Raw genomic sequence first — 13,433 nt, forward strand, 5'->3', positions numbered from 1 at the left:
CACTTCTTCCAAGACAGGTCTGTTTGTTCTTTGGGCAGACTGTGGTCCTGTCATCTTGTAGGAGGTGTTCTGTCAACTGGAGCTTTATGTTATTAATAACTCACCACGTATCCTTTTTGTACATGTTCGCTAAATTACGTTCTGTGGAACATGTTCTCACCTTATTCATCCTACTGTATTCCCTAGTGGAATAAGCCACGGAATGGAGTCATTAAGAGCTTCTGTGACAGACATGCGTGGGTCTTAAGCTTAGCTCCACTACTCTCTAGCTGCGTGACTTCTGAGCATCCAGTCTGGACCTGCAAAATGGGGATAGCGGTTCATACCTCCTGGGTCCTCGTGTGTGTTACAGGAGATCATGTATGAAAGCATGTAGAATAACACTTGATACTTACACATGCTAAAGACTCCACTGACCACAGTCACCTTTACCGTTCTCATTCTCTGACACACGGTCCACACGTAGGTTCTGCTCCTTATGGTCTAGTCGGGTCGAATACTTTACTCCTCTCTTTCTGGGTCATCCTCCCTCCTGGAACTGCCCCAATCCTGTTCTTCCAGAGCTCAGTCTAACTGCTGAGCCTCTGTGTAATCACTATGATCATTCAAGTCAAATCAACCTGAAGGCGCCTTACAGCAGTAACTCTCCACTGTACTTGCTTCCCCCACCCCCTAGAAGTCTATAGCTGGCCCCTAAGTCCTTGACACTGCTTAGGGATTCATTGTTATTAAAGGATTTCTTTTTTTGCCTCCTCAGTCAGACTGGGAGGTTCTTAAGAGGGACTATTTCTTCAGCGTGTAATAAAACTCTCTCTCTACTAAATCTGGCACCGGATCCGTAATCACTGCCATCACGTCAGCCCTAACCCATGGCGACCTGATGCGCTGCAGACTAGACCTGTGCTCCGCAGTGTCTTCAAGACTGTGGCTTTGAAAACAGATCACCAGGTGGATCTGAATCACCTACATTTAGGTTAGTAGTCAAGAGTTTAACTCTTAACTCTTAATAATGCTGACACGTAGAGACCCCAAAGGACACTGGAGAGCTGCTCCCTGGTGTTTCCAAGACTATCAAGCTTTATGGGTGCAAACATATTGCTTGCAAAGAGCATCTGGTGGATTTGAACAGTCAACCTAACAAGTTCACCACCAGTGCTTCACCATCCAACTGCACCACCAACACTAGTGGCAACTGTGAACGCCAACATAAAAAGTCATTCAGACATGACAAATCAAGGGCTTCTTGATCCGCCGCACAGTCTCCTTCATGGATTGATCCAGAGCAAACTTATTGATTTCAAAACAAAATATAATGGAGTAAAGGGCTCTGCCTCCACCTCTTCCCCCAATCCCAGCGGGCCTACTTCTGCCCTGAGAAAGTCCTCTGAGCATCATGGCTTTGCTTGAATTTCTGGAGAATGTTCTCCAAGCTTCAGGAATAGCTTTTCCTTCTTCCCCACAATAGTGGTGAGTATCGCACCTCCCTACCCCCCACCCCGTCATTCAGGAGACAGGGTTCGATTCCCCGACAGGGAGTCAGAATATCTTAGATTCCTCCTGTGGGAAATACCTCAGTTCTTGTCTTCACATGAGAAAGAAATCATGATAAAGCCTGGTTTGTGATCCAAGTGGGGTTGTTTGTTTTTTTTTTATAAAGGAGAGTAGAAGTTTCAGGTTTTACAATCATTGAAAACCGGACTGCATTTCCACACGTGGCCGCCTGAGGCCCAAGAAAGAGAGGCCGGGGCACTGCCAAGCGGTAGACCGGAAGACAGGAGCAGCTGGAAAAGAGGGCTGTGGTCTCCAGGTTCCGGCCTTTCAGGCCTTCTGCTGGGAGGCCTGGTCAATGGGACTGCTTGACCCCATTGGCTGAATTAAGCCTACCTGGCTCAAGGGCCTGAATTGCCTCATTCCCTTTAGTGTTTAACAGCTTCCAACTTCCTGTAGGGGGCCCCTGGGCATGGAGGGGAACAACCCCCTCTCTTGCTACCTAACAGTCCTGGTCTCTCTGTGGCAGTTAGCAGTGAAGGACGATAGAGAGCTGATCGGATAACGTATTAAAAATGAGACAAACACTCTTCAGTGTGCTGAGTTTCCTAGGGGCTCAGTGACATCTGAAATGTCATGGAGTGGCAGGATTTAAGGAGCGTGTCAGGAGATTCCAGTAGTGAGATTAGGTGTGGAAGAAGGATTCGAATCTTGAAGCGAGGAACTTTTCATGGCCTCCTAATGTCTCCCCTAACGCCAATCCCATTGTGGGTAATTCAGAGGTGATCACATGCAGTGAGAAGAGCCAGCGTTTCCTGGGTTCTAACTGTGCACTAGAAGCAGCCCTGGTGGCACAGTGGTTGAGTATTTGTCTGCTAACCAACAGGTCAGTGGTTCGAACCCTACCTACCAGCCATCACAAAAGAAAGATGTGGCAGTGTGTTTCCATGAAGATTGACAGCTTTGGAACTTACAGGGCAAGTCAACGGGGTCACTATGAGTCAGAATCAATTCATTGATAAGTTCTACTTCGACACACACAGGATCAACGGCAACTTTCTTACCCTTTAAGCGCCAGACATTGTTCCTAAGTGCCAACATGCAGCCGCTCGCTCATTCTTCACCGCCACAAACATGCAGCCGCTCGCTCATTCCTCATCTCCACTGCAGGGAGAGCCAACCCCCAGAAGGAATCGGTCCATTTCTTAAGTTCACCCCAGCTGCTAGTGGTCAAGCTGGGATTCAAAGCCAGGCAGTCTGACCTGACGTCAGAGCCCCCCACCCCCATCCCCCCGCCCCCCCACCCCCCCAAAAGGGCTCTGTTAGAGTGTCCTCTTGCACACATTCTGGGGAAATGGAGATGCTGAGTTCAGGAGAGAAACCTAGATAGATGTCACCAGCGTTAGGGGGGTGTGTCTTTTGTGTGGAAGGCGCTGCATGGAGTGCTGAGCAAACAGAGACGCCTGTCACCGCCTCACTGTGTGTCCCTGCGCCTCCTCCCTCCCCAGGATAGTGTTTCTTTTCTGCTCGCCATTGTGCTTTTTGCCTCCGTGCTGCCCTTGATGGTTCCCTATCTGCTTGGCGGTTATTTATATACATCGTCAACCAGCTGAAGCTCTGCACACTGCTGCCTCCTTTGCCTGGCTGACTCCCACACAATCTTTAAGATTCTACTCAGGTCTTACTGCACTCCCGGATTCTCCTGTCCTCTGCACGTCCAAACACCTGCTGCGTATCCGTGTTAGAACACCTACTACAATCGATTATCAATGTGTGTCAGACCCCAGATCCAAACATCAGGGAACATGCCCTATATGGATTTGAATTTCTACTCCCATAAAGAGTTACAGTCTCAGAAACTCACAGGGACAGTTCTACCCTGTCCCAACGGGTGGCTATGAGTCAATATTGATTTGATGGCAGTGAGAGTTTTGGGTTGTTGTTTTTTTCATAATGCCTAGCACAAAATAGGTACTTATAAATTTGTTTGACCGTTTATGAAATAATCTTCCACACAAGTCTGAGCATACCTTAAGGGTAGCCTGCAGTGTTTGATTCATACTGTACCCCGTCCACCCCCACCCATGATCTGCACTCAATAGATGCTCAATAACTACATGTTGGTGTTTTCAGTTGTCAGTCAACCAACTGCAACTCAGAGCATTCTTGAGTCCATGACTGAAAAATACAGAGATTTAATGAACTCCCTAATGGAAAAACTCTGCTAATGGAATATAGAGGAAGATTGGGACATATAATATGAAGGAATTGATATTAAAGTGTGCATATCTAGGCTCTATTCTAAACTACTCCTGAAATGAATGAATGCCCAATGTTACCTGGCTAGTAAAATATAGTCCAATATTTAAAGCCAGGTCCACTGAACTCTATAGACAATGTTGCTTCCGTTGTACCATGTTGTTGAGATCCTGGGTCATGTTGGATCCAGAAGAACAAGCAAGGGCAATAAGTACAGCATGTATGTCTTCTGGAAAGTTCTGTCTGTGTAGACATTGTGTTTGTTCAGCTATTGGTGTTAAGTACACAGGAGAAGAGACCAGGTGCTGATAAAGTAGAGGGTCAGTGAAAAACGGAAGAGCCTTTACAAGGTGGATTGACCCAGTGGTCGCAACAATGGACACAAACATAACAGCAATTGTGAAGATGGTGCAGAACCAGGCAGTGTTCCGTTCTGTTGTGCACACAACTCCACCATCTATGTAGAATTGACTGATGAAGATGAGGAGAGACTGGAAACAGGGCTGTCTATTTGGAGGTGATCACAACAGCCCCAACCTGGGAACAGAAATAAGGAACTGATTTTTAAAAATGTTGTCACTAAGAAGATACATCAAGGAAGATTTTGATTCTGGAAATGTTGAGACTAAGTGAAAGAGTTAGGGGATTCAGAGATGAGACTTAATTGTGAAAGATGACACGTTTGTTTTGTGATGTGAAGTTGACCTCTAGGTGGGCGAACTAGGTAGATAGGCATGTAGTAGGTAAGATCAGAGGCCGGAACTAGGCCTGCGGGGCATGCTGGTCGCTTGTGAAAGGTGGTCTTCCACAGAGAAGCTGAAGGTGGGCGAGCAGGAGAGCGCTCTCGGGAAGGGTGGTGGGAGCGAAGGGCTTCCAGGAATGACCACATTCAGGAAGCAAGAGGGAGAGTTTACATTAGTCTAGAAGACAACTCCGGAATATCATAATATCCTGGCATTTGAAACTGAAACAGAGACTCAAGGAGCAACGGCCATCTCTGGGATGGATTTGGCAGTTTAGTTTGGCCATCTTGGAGAGGCCAGTTTGGTAAATGGTGTGTTTCATTACAGAGTGGGAGAAGGAATCGTGTGAGTAGAGGATGTAGGCTACTCTGTGGACACGTTTGGGATGAAAAGAAAAGGAAAAAGTATGGGTTGGGTGTCAGATTTTACTCAAGCAAAGGGCAAGGAGCCAAGGGAGGGCGATCACTGACCAAAGCCAAGCAGGACAAAAAGTAACTCACTGTCACGGAGTCATTTCTGAACCATAGCGACCCTAGTGGACAAGGCAGAACAGCCCCATGAGTTGCCGAGACTGCAACTCTTCAAGAGGGTGGAAAGCCCCGTCTTTCTCCCGTGGAGCAGCTGGTGGTTTTGAACTCTGACCTTTCCTATTGCAGCCCAATGTGTAACCACCACGCCACCAGGATAAGTGTGCGTGTGGGGAAATGGAATAATTGCTACAAGCAATTATACTCCCAGAGGAGGCAAGGGGGAATAAAGAAAAAGATTGCCGAGTAATAGGTAAAGACCGCCAGCTGAGACTGCATCGCCTCCGTTTGGATTGAGATCCATTTTCCTGGTTTCAGTGATTCCTCCAGCAATGCCTGGTCTCCCGGAAGTGGAAACAAACGCATGTGGATCGATCCTACCATTGTAGGGATTTCGATTGCTGGAACTGAAGGTGGTTAAGGGCTCCAAAAAGGCGCCCGTTGGGAGCAACCCGGATGCAACCCAGAGCGCTGCAGTTAAAACTGAAGTGGTTGGGTTGCAATTCCAGAGAAGATGGGGAGTGATCGGGTAAACTGGGGAAAGTCCAGCAGTGAAGGCAAAAATCAAACAAACAAAACAAAACAAGCTCACTTCCGGGAGCCCATTCTAAGTGGTAGAGCCCCTGTAGGACAGTGTCCAACTGCCCCTGTGGGTTGCTGAGACGGAAGCTTGTTTTGCCGGAGTAGGAAGCCTCATCTTTCTGCCTCAGAGGGGCTTGGTGGTTTTGAACTGCTCACCTGAGGTTAAGTAAGGGCAGAACCCAGCACAAGTACAAGAGATGTATCTGAAGAACAACATTTCTAGGGGAAAGTCTAGATCGGTGGTGCCCCACCTTCCTTATTCAGCCACCCTTTACTACAGTTCCTCATGTGTGGTGACCACGCCCAACCATAAGATTATTTTCATTGCTACTTCATAACTGTAATTTTGCTACTTTTATGAATTGGGTGAAACCTGTGAAAGGGTCATTCAACCCCCAAAGGGGTCGCTACCCACAGGTTAAGAACCACCGGTCCTGAAGAAGGAAATCTAATAAAATTGAGGGGTCCTTACCCAGAATTATTTTGGGGACAGGTGTTAAGAATACAAAATATACTGGTATACTAGTGGGAAATCGGGAGGAAAAGGGAAGTGGACTCTAAGGGTGGATAGATGGAATTTGTAGGAAGAGCAAGAGGTTTGGGGGAGAAATCATTAGAGCTCTTTGAGCACCTGGTTTGACACCTGTTGAACCATGATGGACTGTGGGGAAAGCACGAGTGGGAAAGGGGATCAAAATCCATCTGCCAGTCATCAGGGCACAGGAAATGGAAAATGAAGGTTGCCGCGCTTAAGCTCTAGAAGGCAGAGTTTTGAGATTAGTTGTAACATCACTAGAGGCTGGGGAGCAAGTGTTCCCATGGGCATGCAGAGGCCACACCAGGTGACATAATCAGGAGGGGTGACTTCAAAATGATTATCTATAAAATTTTTTCTGTGATGTCTCAGCAGATATTTATTATTCTTTTTCATAAAATACCTCTGGAGCATGTTATAACAACAAACACACACACAAAAATTTTTTTTTAAAAACCAAAACAAACAAACACATTGTGGGTAGGCACAATTTCCATGTATCAATATACTCAGAAGGCTAAAAAAAAAACAAAACACCCAGGCTAATTTACTCTTTGAACTTTCTTCTACTGCGCGCAGGTCAGAAAGTCCGTTACCCAATTACAGTGATGTTTCAAGGTGTGTGGTTTCATCTGCATAGCCTGGTGGTTTTGTTGCTGCCAGTGCTTCTAAAAGTTGGTTATTTTGCCAAGTTTTCTTGTGTTTTAGCTACAATATTGTGGTGATTAATATTTGTGAATTTTTATCAATAACTTTGTTGAGAATCAAAGAGTAATTAATGAAAAAGATGGAGAAAAATGTAAAAAGGCTTCCACATAGTAAATAATAATGTAATTCAGCATAGATTATACAAAACAATTTTGCTGCTAGCGTTCATTAATCTAAGAAGTTTCCAATTTCAGCCATGTGCAACTATATTTATCACATGTTATTCTATGATGAAATTACTAAGTATTTTGTAGGAGTCCTGTGGTGTGTAGTGGTTATAGCCCAACCACATGGTCAGCAGTTCAAAACCACCCACCGCTCTGAGGGAGATGATTTACAGTCTTAGAAACCCAGGGGGGCAATGCCACCCCGTGGGTTAGGATCACTATGAGTGGGTCACTCGCTTGTTAGCAGTGAATTGGGGTTTGGGGTTGGTGTGTGTGTGTGTGTGTATTAGATATAGTCTGGTATGGGAGAAACAAGCCCCCCTGGGGGTGAGGAGTGATACATGAGTTACCGCTCCAGACGGAGGTTAAGACGCACTGCCATATATATTGGAGTATGAAAAGAAGTAGTGGTGCTGTCTTAAGGGATTTGAATGTCACTTTATAGATCAGTTGGTGTTCCACAGACAGGGGGCTCTGAGTCTCACACTGGGAGAAGCCAAAATGTGGTGGTTGAGAATAACAAGACTCAAGACTCTCATCAAAGTGCCAGTGGCCCCAGGTGAGGAAGGTGCAGGAGGGGAGGAGATGGGGATATTGATTGATGCCTTGCAAAAGAGACAGTAAGCTCTCCGTTTTCCTGGGGCACCCTGTTGGCTTCAGTGGACTGATGGAAGCTAGTGTAGCGAGGCGGTCCCTTTACGTGGACAACTGGTAGGAGAAAGCACTTCCTGGCTGTTTCATCACACTATATGAAAGTCACGAGATGCTATTCAGTTCTAACCCTTCATTTCAAATATTAATGACTCTCTTGGTAGGTCTTCCTTTGGGTTGTGGCTTGGGCCATGTGGTAGATGATGGGTAAGAACCAGTACAAGCCGCAGGAACTCATGGACAAACTGAGGGCTTTGACCAAGGCAAGGATTCACTAGGGCCTTTTACAACCTTAGCACTGGGTGCATGGACTGGAACTTTTAGAGTCTGAACTTCATCATTCCTAAGGTAAAACTTCATGTTCCTTCCCACAATAATAAATAGTAAACGCAAAGACCAATTCTTGGAATGTTCGAACAGTAGTGTGGAGTTGAAAATGCTCGTTCCTAAACCGCAGTGTAATGCGTTCGTGAACTTACCATGGACTGTCAGAAGAGCAAACGCGTTTATCTTGGAAGAACTGTGTCCAGAGTGCTCCGTAGGAGCAAAGATAGGGAGACTTTGTGTCATGTACTTTGGCCATGTTATCAGGAGGAACTGGTCCCTGAAGAAAGATGTTATGTTTGGTGAAGTAGAGGATCAGTGAAAGAGGAAGTCCCCAAGGAAAGAGATTGACACAGTGGCTGCAACAATGTGCTCAAATGTAGCAATGAATATATCGTTTTGCTGTACAGAGGATTCTCTCTCAGTGACACCTCCCTCTCAGTGCCATGGAGTTCATTCTGACTCATAGTGACCCCGGAGGTCAGAGTAAAACGGCCTTATGAGTTTCTGAGAATGTAAGACCTTATGGGAGTTGAAAGCCTCATCTCTCTCCTAAGGTGCGGCTGGTGGTTTTGAACTGTCGGGCTGCTAGAAGCCCAACTCATAACCCAGTATGCCACCAGTTCTCGCCAGTGACACCTAGCCCAACAAACACCAGCAAACCTTGGTAAGCCGTTCGAGTTTTCAATAACAACAACCAGGATGGGGTTCCTTCCTTCTAACACTGCAAGATAGGCGAATGTTTTCATCAAGCGCTAAGGGGATGAAAGCATTTTGAAAGTGGAGTTTACAAACAGAAGAGATTAGAGGCAGTTAAACAACACAGATGTCAATGTAGTTGAAGAACCACGAAGCCAAGCTTACCCCATGCTTGCATGACAGTGTCTGTCACTGTGATTCACTGTGCTCGCAAGCAAAATGCAGAAGGTAAAAACTTAAATCCAGATTCTTTTCTTTTAAAATATGGAACGCTTCATGAGTTTGCGTGCCATCCTTGCGCAGGGGCCATGCTAATCTTCTCTGCATCGTCCCAATTTTAGTATTTGTGCTGCCGAAGCGAGCACCAACCCAGATTCTTTAGTGTCAAAATCCTTTATCGTCTTACTTAAAAGAAAATAATAATAATCTTAAATTTTCTGGAGTAGCAGAAATAGTTTGAAGCTTTTGTTTATAGGAGACTTTAAAAACGTTTTTGTTGCTATTCATTAGTGTTTATGTGTATATAGTGTACAAATTCCCCATACCGCACAAAATAGAATTCTTTCTTAAATGAATTGAAAGTGCATAGAAGCTGGAAAATTCAAAGGGCAAAAATTCTTCTAAGGAAGATAAGCCATTTAATAGAAGGAATGGAGGTTTTACAATCATTTCTGCTCTGTGTGTTTTGAAACTAAATTGACATGACCATTGCTGGTCTAAGGAAACCATTGCCCCTCTAAGGACCAATCAGCCTCGAACTGAAAGGTCTGAGACTGGAACCCACCAGCTGCTCTCTGGTCTACCTCCGCCAAGACCACCGCCTTGGAAAGCTCTGTCCTACAGGGTGCTTGTGACTTGGAATTGCCCCCTGGCAGCGGATATGCAAACACTAACCTTTTGATTTCATGACTTTTTAGCATGCTTCAGTTCTCAGGATTATTGCTACTTTACCTTAGTGTGGCACATTCGATATTCATTTTTCTTCTGGGTCAATAAATAATTTTGAACTTTGACACATATGGTTGAATGAGGGCTTAATGCTTCTTCAAATGGCGAAGACTTTTTGCATGTGCATTATGGCTATCAGGAGTTTGTCTTTTGAGCTTGCTGAGCTGAGGTGATAGGGTCTGGAACACCTGGGTCCAGAGCCTGTTGGCATTGGTTTTCTCTTATAGATATCATCTGCGATTCCCGTTCTTCCACCGATATGAACAATCCTCAATGTGTCTTGCAAATTCCTGGGTTTGATTGTCTTTCCTTATGCGTAGGCTTGGCATTTCCCTCCTGCTTCCTTTTAGAGAGGTTCTTAGCTGTGTGACAGAGTGGAACTGCTCCCTGGGCAGCACAAATAGTGATATTCCTCTACTCACCTAGAAGCCTGGGATTCAACCCCACCCAGTGTGCCGTGGGAGAAAGGCCTGGCGATCCGCTTCTCTGGAGATTAATTAAGAGAATCCTATGCAGCAGTTCTACTCTAAGACATAAAGTCGACATGCATTTAGACTAGATTACTAGGCAATTGGGTTAATATATAATTAAAATAAATAAATTTATTTTATTGGGGGCTCTTACAACTCTTATAACAACTCATACATCAATTGTATCAAGTATAATTGTACATATATTGCCTTCATCATTTTTAAAATACTTTCTTTCTGTTTGTGCCCTTGGTATCAGCTCTTTTTCCCCTCCCTCCACTAGCCTCCCACCCTTATTGAGCCCTGATAAACTATAAATTATTGTTATTTTCTTTTTTGAAAAAATGTAATACTGTTTATTTAACTTCAAAAACATGTCAGCATTCTAAACATACAAAAAAAACACCCTAGAACATTGCAAAGTGTGTTTAAGTACAGACGGTTCCATCAGTACAGTGGCTCTTTGCTGACAACGAAGAGATCGACAGTTCGCTCCAAAACAGCTTTGAAACGACCGTCCTAAACAAAAATAATTTTTTTGAAAAGAAAAAAAATTGCAAACACTTCTCATGCCAGCTATGGCACTATATACAAAACAAGACAACCTGAAGCTAAATGGACGCCCACCGCAGTGTCAACAGGTCAGCTTCACAGTGCATGCCCTGAGCTCCGGCCCCTTCTAAGGGCACCTCCCCCACCCCCCACCCCCAGCCTGGATGCCAGAGTGTGTGTCCTGGCTACTTCCTTCTTTCTTTCGCTTTGTTTCTTTACAAACTATAGATATGTACAGTGCAGAACGCGGGATTCCTAGCCGATCACCATTTAGTGAACACCACCTCACTAAGGAAACAAACAAGTGGCCAGAACTGCTTAAATGCCTTGTCATCTCCACAGCAAAGTGCACAGAGCTAGGGGCCCACAAGTGCCTTTTCTTTTACAAATGCGTGGAAATATGTACACTTTTGATACAATTCTGGGGTGCTCCGGACACCCTGACCGCATCAAGTAGACCTTGGACGGGTTCTAGAGCACTTTGAAAGACGACACTATGATCATGATCCAACTGTGGAATTAAACCTAACGAGGGTGACGAGACACAGCAATCCCGGGCGCTCCCTACTCTAAGGTCTTCACAAGGAGACAAAGAAACCGTTCTTTATTCATCTTCCTCCTCCTCCTCCTCGTCATCTTCCTCCTCATCTTCTTCTTCATCTTCCTCTTCCACCCTTTTCCGGGTAACTTTGGCAGGACCTTTCGCACCATCAGACTTGGCCTTAAACTTATAGCCCGCAACGTCCTTTTCATACTTCTCCTTCAGCTTTGCCGCCTTGTTGATGTCAGGCTGCTTCTCGCTGTCACTCAAGTTGTTCCACATCTCACCCAGTTTTTTGGCCACGTCACCAATGGAGATGCCAGGGTTTGTAGATTTGATCTTGGGGCGGAATTCAGAACAGAAGAGGAAGAATCCTGATGGTGGTCGTTTGGGAGTGTTGGGGTCCTTCTTCTTCTTGCCGCCCTTAGCTGGCCCATAATCCCTCATTTCCCGGTCATAGCGTACTTTGTCCGCCTTTGCCATCTCATCAAATTTGGATTTATCCTTCCCAGACATGGTCTTCCACCGTTCAGAACACTTCTTGGAAAATTCGGCAAAATTGACAGGGACTTCTGGGTTTTTCTTCTTATGTTCCTCTCTGCACGTCTGCACAAAGAAGGCGTAAGCAGACATCTGGCCCTCTGGTTTCTTGGGGTCCCCTTTCGCTATCCTGACTGTATTGTTCGGGCTCTGGGCAGCGCAGGGCACGACGCTGTTATTTTCATATCTTACACCACCCGCTGTCTCCCTTGGTCCATGTTTGACCCCCTGGGGAGTGGGGAAGAATTGTGTGTCACTGTCATCAGTTCTGTTTCTCCCTCTTCTCCCACCTTCCCCCTGCCCTCACGGTATCTCTGCTCCCTCTGCTGTTGCTGAGGGGTTGATCTGTCCTGGATTCCGTGTGTGGAGAGCTCTTATCTGCACCATTGTGCATGCTCCTGTCTAGCTGGATTGGTAAGGTAGACCTGGGTCGTGATAGTGGAGAGGAGGAAGCCTTACAGCACCAGAGGAATGTTGTGTGTTCCGCCCATGCTTTGCTGCGCCCTGTCTCCTTCTTTCCTTGCGACCCTTCTGTGAGGTGATGTCCGATTATCTACAGATGAGCTTTGGGACTCCACTCTGACCCCATCATTTGCATTGACATATTTGTTTCTTTGGGGTCTTTTGATGCCTGATACCTTATCGCAATTGGGTTCATCTTAAGGAAGTAGCTCACCAGGCCTTGCCTCCACAGTATGTCTGGGTGGGCTCAAACCATTAACCATTGGTTTAGTAGTTGAACTGTTTATGCCCCTCCTCCTGCCTCCCCCTCCAGCCCTCCTCTGCCCCGAATTTGATTTAGAGTCACAGTTGTAATAGAACACAAAAGAAAAAGCATCTTGCTACAGCTTTGCAGTATCTTGCTTCAGTTTTTCTTCGGATCTAAGCTCGGGAAGTCACAGGGTAGAAACTTACAGGACCAGTTAAGCGTTTTAAATGGTTTCAAAGCAGTCAATCAACGTTATCATTTAGCGCCTTCTCGTACCATCCCTTACCACCAGCACCATTCATTAAAAGCTTGCCCCAAGGAGCATTTCCTGTTTTATAGACAGGGAAACTGACACAGAAATAAGTATCTTGGCCAGAACCACGGTGACAGGAGCAAACGCTGAAGAAAATTTATGGAGTCCCTTGGCCATGTCGCTTCCATATATCTTCAGGGAGAATAGGCGGTACTGGGAACTGCGTTTACAGAGCGGCGGGGCCAGTGCGTAGTTGCAGAAGTAGCTTAGATCAAGACTACACAGCAGGCACGTGCCAGAGATACGCCAGGATGCTTTTGAGGAGGGATGCCCAGCGGGCTGATCGTGGCAACAGCCAGACTGCACAGAAAAGGCAGGAGTCGCCGGGCTCTGAGCTTAATTCAGCAGCATGCGCTCACCAGGATGCCATCATTTTCCCTTCTGAGAAAAAGTGCAATCCCTGCGGGCCACCCTCGCCCTGCACAGGGGGCAGTGCCGGGATGCCCGGGCCTTGTGCGATCCAGAGCAGAGGCCTTCCGAAAAGCCAGGAGTGCGATCGCAACGCGGTTGTGAAGGGATCCGAGGATCGGGCAGAAGGTCCTCCGTGGGCACTAGGTAGCGAAGGCGGCGCGGGCGCGGGCTGGGCCCGCCGTGGAAGCGGAGACCCCGCACCAGCCACCACCTCTGCAGGACCCCGGCGACCACCTGCTTTGGAGGGGCTGGAGCAGAGTGCAAGC

At 46.3% G+C, this 13,433-nt stretch overlaps 1 protein-coding gene and 1 non-coding gene across 2 annotated transcripts in view; one reads left to right on the forward strand and one right to left on the reverse strand.

Annotated features, from left to right (window-relative positions):
- Positions 1 to 13,433, forward strand: part of LOC142459165 (uncharacterized) — a 98,790-nt gene that overhangs the window by 70,485 nt on the left and 14,872 nt on the right. The window lies entirely within an intron of this gene.
- On the reverse strand, positions 8,942 to 9,048 carry LOC142438197 (U6 spliceosomal RNA). The gene has a single exon (XR_012782622.1). It is a non-coding gene; the product is annotated as a U6 spliceosomal RNA (small nuclear RNA).

This window comes from Tenrec ecaudatus, chromosome 1 (assembly GCF_050624435.1).
Source record: "Tenrec ecaudatus isolate mTenEca1 chromosome 1, mTenEca1.hap1, whole genome shotgun sequence".
Classification (NCBI taxonomy): domain Eukaryota; kingdom Metazoa; phylum Chordata; class Mammalia; order Afrosoricida; family Tenrecidae; genus Tenrec; species Tenrec ecaudatus.